The sequence below is a fragment of the Sinocyclocheilus grahami genome, unplaced genomic scaffold (assembly GCF_001515645.1).
Source record: "Sinocyclocheilus grahami isolate Dianchi unplaced genomic scaffold, SAMN03320097.WGS_v1.1 scaffold1117.1, whole genome shotgun sequence".
Lineage (NCBI taxonomy): Eukaryota > Metazoa > Chordata > Actinopteri > Cypriniformes > Cyprinidae > Sinocyclocheilus > Sinocyclocheilus grahami.
The window spans coordinates 99,114-105,855 of record NW_015506296.1 but is presented as its reverse complement, the minus strand read 5'-3'; the positions used below and the strand labels follow the sequence as shown (position 1 = coordinate 105,855).

At 42.9% G+C, this 6,742-nt stretch overlaps 1 pseudogene; it reads right to left on the bottom strand.

The window, feature by feature from the left end:
• The window catches only part of LOC107566951 (uncharacterized), a 25,535-nt pseudogene extending 20,728 nt beyond the window's left edge, over positions 1 to 4,807 (bottom strand).
• Between the last annotated feature and the right edge of the window lie 1,935 nt (positions 4,808 to 6,742).

The window sequence follows — 6,742 nt, the reverse complement described above, 5'->3', positions numbered from 1 at the left end:
TTGATAGTGTAAACGTTCTTTGCTCTCTTTTTGTACAATGAAAGTGTTATAGGCTAATTAGTAACTTACTATGTTTTTATTAACTTCACATTAAATACAAAGTCAGTCGTATTAGATATATTTAATGGTATGACACCATATCTGGTATTTAAGTAAAAAGATGAATTTAACTTTGAAATGCAAAGTTAATAGATTAATACTATTAGGTTACTTTACTAGAGAACTAGCATAATCTATATAGGTGCAAAATGTATAAATGTATACTTGCACATATTTGAGAATCGAGATATTTCATGATATATTTTGGGAATATTAAAAAAATAAAAACCCTGCTGAATAAAACATTAGACACCATTAGAAAATTTGTAATGGTTTTACTGGTTATAATGGGACTTGTATTGGTTTTAAGGGAAACTGTAATGGACTCTGTTGGTCTCTACTGGTAATTGGTTGCCTTCTATTGGTGGCTTGTTAAAACCAATAAATCCTAATGGAATATGTCCCAAAACACACTACAGAAAACCATTTTTAATGGTTTTAATGGTTAAAAAGTGATGGTTTGTAATGTTTGTAATGTTATTTGTTGTGGAAATCATTCAAATTTTCTGTGATGTTTTATTTTTTTATTTTTATTTTCTTTTTTCAGTAGAGGCATGAGCCTATATCTGTTTGTGGCTGCTGTGTGTCATATGACAAGCATGAGAGCACCCCCATTTATTTGTGCCACCTCATAAATGATGCCTCTGACACTACAATACAAAATTATTTGTCAAATAAATGAAACATGATGAAACATTCATTTTAGTTGAAATTGTTATAGATTACATCTATATTGCAGCGATACATGACATGGTGAAAAATGACTGAATGAATAATAGGCTACTTAAAATTGTGCCCCCTAAAAGCACAAGTGGCCTCTGTCTGGCCCCACCAGTTACTGTGGTCTAGAACCACCCCTGCAACTCCGTACAGGCAAGCAGACAAGTGCAAGTGTCTGAGAGTGCAAGCGCCAAGCTGCAGCCAGACCCTTTTAGGCCTGCTTCTTTCTCAAAAGCTCAGATAACGTTCATGTCGTTCAGTCTCCTTTTGGCGCTTCTGTCATTTAGGAAATTTGTGATTTTCAACCAATGAGACCATGGTGGTTTCTGGAAACATCTTATTCAGCAGCCAATGAAATGATAGCTGTTTATCTGCGACATATTTATGTAATACCAATTTCTCTGTTTTGGAGGGATGATTAGGCTATTTTTAAATCATATTTATTGCATCAAAATTTGTTAATACTTTACTATATTTAAGAGTGGATAATTTTATCAGTTGTTTATTGCAACAATACATAACTACAATAACTTTGTCTAGTGCTCTTATGCAAGTTTATAGCATGATTAGTGAAAATTTAACTATACTGAATGACAGCACAGACTTCTTCATGGCTAGTTTTTGCATATTTCATTTAATTCTGTAACCTACTTGTTCTACAGATCTGTGTGTACTAGTGTTAAATGCTGTTTTTCACAGCGTTGATAAAGTTTATGACAGATAATATCATGATAATGTTTGCATTTCCCTTTACCGAATGTCGTATCCTGCTGTCAGCAAAAACCTGTCTGTGGGCTTTTTTTGATTGCTTTCAGTTTAAGCGCCGGCGATACAGTGTTGCCAGATATTGATACTAAAACAAACAAAAAACTACAAGTAAATAAAAATAAACAGAAATTATTTCCAATATTTTGCAAATAAGATAAGATAAAGATATCGATGACTCTAAACTGCAACTTCCTACTTTATTAACTTTCTAAAGTGTTAAATTAAGTGGAAAAGACAAGTCCAAAAACGCTTATAATAGCCGGATCTGGCAAAACGGAGGCTGCGCCCGCGCCCTCACTCACAACTCTCTCAAGCCTCGTTCAGTCCGCCAGCGTCTCGCACTTGCAGCGATCATTTTCATAACAGGGACGCTAAACATTCTTGCAAACTGTCTAAACTGAATTATACATGTCATGCAGGCATTCATATGAGGAGTTTAACAGCAAATTAGTCATTCAAAGAACACATTTTATTTTTGAACATGAAATTTACCGAGGTCTGGACCTCGGTGGCCATATAGCCAGGGGCGGTTCTAGACCACAGTAACTGGGGGGGCCAGACAGGGGCCACTTGTGCTTTTAGGGGGCACAATTTTAAAATTCATCTTAAACTACTTTAAGTAGCCTATTATTCATTCAGTCATTTTTCACCATGTCAATCTATAACAATTTCAACTAAAATGAATGTTTCATCATGTTTCATTTATTTGACAAATAATTTGTTATGTTTACATTTCAAGTTTGCTAATAATCCTGATTAGCAAAAAAAGGAGATACACTATAAATGATCATTAATATACAATGTTTTTTTCACATTTAACTCTAATATTAATAAAAAATGCCATAGTTTGTTTTGGAATATCTGCAGTAGTAGCCTTTTTAGGAGTATCTCAAGTTAATATCAGACCACAACTTTCAATTTAATTCAGTAGATATTTGCTACTAAAAAAACAAAACAAACCATTATCTGTAAAATTAATATTGTTGAATTGTATTCATTCTTTAAAACCGTTCTTTCCGCCATTCAGCACAAATATGAATAAATATAAAAAGACCTTACGTTTTTCATAATAAAAGCTTTGTTTGTTGGATACTAGCAAAGACTATAGAATACCCAAGATGTGTCACTCATATAGTTTTGAATGGAGAAAAATGCAATGCTCAATGGGCCTTTTTCACATTTCCGGGTTTCTCAGCAGCGGAAGTCGTCATAGTTGGGTTAACTTGAAGAGCAGTGAATGGGAGAGCACCACAAATATATTTTTTGCATTCCCAGTTGCTCAAATAGCAAAAGAAAAACTCCACGATAGTGTTTTCATGACTTTCAATAAAAGGAAAAAAATTGAGAGACAGCTGTCAGAAGAGAGAACGGTGTCAAATTTACCGTCCCTCACATAGACGCTGCATTAGAAACACCCTCACATTAGCGTTAACTGTTTTTTTGTAATTTGATACAAAGAATAGTGTTATAAATGTAGATACATAAAAAAAAGGAGGATTTACCATTCTGATGACCGTTAAATGCGTCATCACAGTCTTGTGAAAAGGTCGAACGAAGCCCCACCCTCTGAGCAAAAGAGCCAATCGCTAATCGGTAAAGTCAGCGCGTCACTGCAGCTGCCGTTAGATGTCCCGGTTGCTATAGAAAGCTACTGTTTTGTTATTATTTTAAGTATTTGCTATTGACTGTTCAAATGCGGAGTTTTGCGCATCGTGTGTGTGTGTGTGCGCGTGTGTGTGTGTGTGAGAGAGAGAGAGAGAGAGAGAGAGAGAGAGTCACATCAAAGTAGAGTCAGCTGTATTAACCGTGGCTTGTGCTGCAAACACATACCAGCTTCATCACTGTGCCTGTCACGCGACTCTGTTCCCTTTTCGGGCTCTGTCTTTACATTTATTTTGAAAGATGAAGCTCGCGATTATGGTAAGGGGTGTTACATTTCCGACGAGTGCTTGCGGTGTTCGGCCAATCACAATGTACTGGGTCAGCTGGCCAATCAGAGCAGACTGCGCTTGTCGGAAGGAGGGACTTTGTAGAAAACTAAGCGTTTGAGAGAGGCGGGGCATAGAGGACCTACAATAATGTACAGTATTTGAAAAATAATATGTTTTTTGAACATTAAAGCATGTCAACATATTCTGTTACACCAAATACACCAAATAATGATCTTTAAAAAAGCATCATATGACCCCTTTAAATATGAAATTTAATCGTAAGCTTTAGTGAACAGTTTTGGAAAATTTGATGTTCCCTCTCATAGGCTCACTTCGATGCTGCGATGACGTCATCGCTTTGGGAACAACTTCGGTGTGACGAATGTCTGAAGCCCTTATACCATCACGCCAATTCATTGGCCAAATAGCGCTTAGCACTGCCCCCAACACGCACCTAGGTGAACTATATCAGCGTGCTGCGCGTTATTTCATCAGATTTCATTTCCTTCAGGAAGCTAATCACCTGTCGCCTGTAGGAAAGCATTCTTTTTGTCGTGTTCTTAGCTAATTCCTTCAAAGGAGCAGTTTACTCCTCTTCAGCGGACACGATAAGCTACAGGAGATGCATCGAGCCGTGTGACAGGTTTATCGCAGGAGGAGACACTCATGACAGGTGCGTGCAATGTTTGGGCCTACAACACGCTCAAGCGCCGCTTAGCGGCCTTTCTGATTGTCGACACTCTGAGATAGCGAGCCGGCGCAAAATCAGGCCCAGTCGAAACTGGACGACCGATTCTTGTCCAGCCACACTCCGTCTCAGCCCCATAGGTCTCGCCCTTTCTTCCAAGACCTCCACCACGAGATTTCGAGGTCTAAATTCTATGGGTGTACTCCAGGCTTATCAAGCAGATGTGCTTAAGGAGCTGGACGAGTTAGAGGGCCTGACCCCAGAGGCTGTTAAAGAGCTCAGGCGAGCTACTGACTTGGCGCTTAGGGCTACCAAGCACACAACTCGGGCAGTGGGCAGATCCATGGCAGGTTTAGTGTCAGTTGAGCGCCACCTTTGGCTCACTCTCACTAACATTAAGGAAAAGAACAGGACTTTTCTTTTGGACGCCCCCATTTCTAGTGACGGACTGTTCGGGGATTTGGTCACGACTGTCGTGGAGAAGTTTCGAGCAGCGAAACAGCAGTCCGCCGCGTTTCGTCAGCTCAGGGCTAGGGAAGTAGAGCGTCAGCCCCCTGCGGCTCGTCTTCTTTGCAGGGCCCCTTGCGACGTCCAGCGGCATGAGCGTAGCCTAAGTTACCCCCTCGTAAGGACTGGGATCCTAGATCTCGCCCACCTGCTCACCCACGGCAACGCAAGCGGATAAACCTGAGTTTCGACGGCCAAGGCCTCTCGTTCTCAGGCTCCTAATAGCAATTCCTAATTCCTCTGCACATCTTCGGAGGCCAGGCCCTCCTTTAGAGAGTGTGGACGAACCGCACAAGCGTATTCGCCTCTCTTGTTGTGGCCTCCTGACTCCGATATTGACGGTCCCGCCGCATACTGCGCCTCGGGCAGTTTTAGGTTGAGTCCTTATGACGAGCACCCCCTCAGATACTCTGCGCTTTCCAGCCTTCAGAGTTTGAGAGAAAGTCCAAGGGTCATGCGAGCATGGCCCGTTTATGACTGCCTTCAAAGCTCCCACTTTTGGGGTAGTGGGCAGGCCCGACAGGACAATTGGACATCTTCCTGTAATAGATTTTCCCGCCACTCAGGTGCTCCGGGACCCTATACAGGAAAATCAGGTGAACATTCTAACTGTAGAACGACTAAAGCCCCTGGCAGACTATTGGGCCGCGTGGAGACTCCTGCCCGACGTCTCACAATGGGTACTACACACTGTTCGACACGGTTACACCATCCAATTTCGGAAAGGGCCACCTCCTTTCAGCGGGGTTCTTCCTACCACGGTATGTCCTGGGGAGGCCTCGATTTTAAGTCAGGAGATCGTGTCACTCCTAGAGAAAGGGGCTATGGAGGAGATACTCCCCCCTCAGATGGAGTCAGGCTTCTACAGCCGGTATTTTGTTGTGCCCAAAAAAAAGATGGTGGTTTACGTCGGATTTTGGACTTACGTCGTCTAAATCTTGTGGAGCTGATCAGGCTGGCGAGGCGGGTTCTTCTTTGGGCTCAGACAAAGCTCCTGTCAATCAGAGCAGTCCATATCCCAGGTCGCCTGAACTCAGGAGCGGACCTGCTCTTGAGACAGAGTCTGGAGGATGGGGAGTGAAGATTGCACCCCCAGGTGGTGGATCTCATATGGCAGAGGTTCGGCCAAGGGAAAGTGGACTTATTTGGTTCGAGCATGACTACGCACTGCCCGCTTTGGTTTTCCCTGTCTCCCTCGTTGCCTCTAGGTATTTCCGCCCAGCACGAGTTCCTTCTTGGGACTTATCGATTGTTTGGAGGGCCTGACAGGCCATCCTTTTGAACCATTGGAGTCTGTGTCAGAGAAGCTCTTGACCCTCAAGATGGTTGTTTTGGTGGCTTTATCCTCCCTTAAAAGGGTAGGGGCTCTGCAGGCTCTCTCCATCAGTCCTTCGTGTATAGACTTTGCCCCAGGACTGGTTAAAGTCTTTTTGCGACCTAGGCCTGATTATGTTCCTAAGGTCGCTTCGACTCATTTTCGCTTTCAGCAAGTGGACTTAGAGGCTTTTTCCCCAGCTGATGCGGGGCCAGTTAGCCTGAGTCTCTGCCCAGTTAGGGCACTTAGGATCCATGTCGACCGCACGGCTCAGTGGCGTTGAACTGACCAGTTGATTGTGTGATTTGGTGGTAAGAGCAGAGGTTCTGCTGTCACTAAACAGCGGATGTCACACTGGATAGTGGAGGCTATCTCTTTGGCGCGTGGCTTGACTTCGCCTTTAGGGGTGCGTGCTCATTCTACAAGAGCAGTGGCTTCTTCTCAGGCCTTCTTCAAAGGGTCCTCGATGGAAGATGTTTGTGCTGCGGCAGGATGCTCCTCTCATTGCACCTTCATCAAGTTTTACAATCTGGACATGAGGTTGGCTCCTGGCTCCCGGCTCTTATCTACTTGAGCAGACGCTTTCCTTGGTCTTCCAGCTATCTAAAGGTACGTCAGGCATTATGGTATGGCGTCATCGCAGCATCGAAGTGAGCCTATGAGAGGGAACATCTCAGTTACGTATGTAACCTTGGTTCCCTGAATAGGGAACGA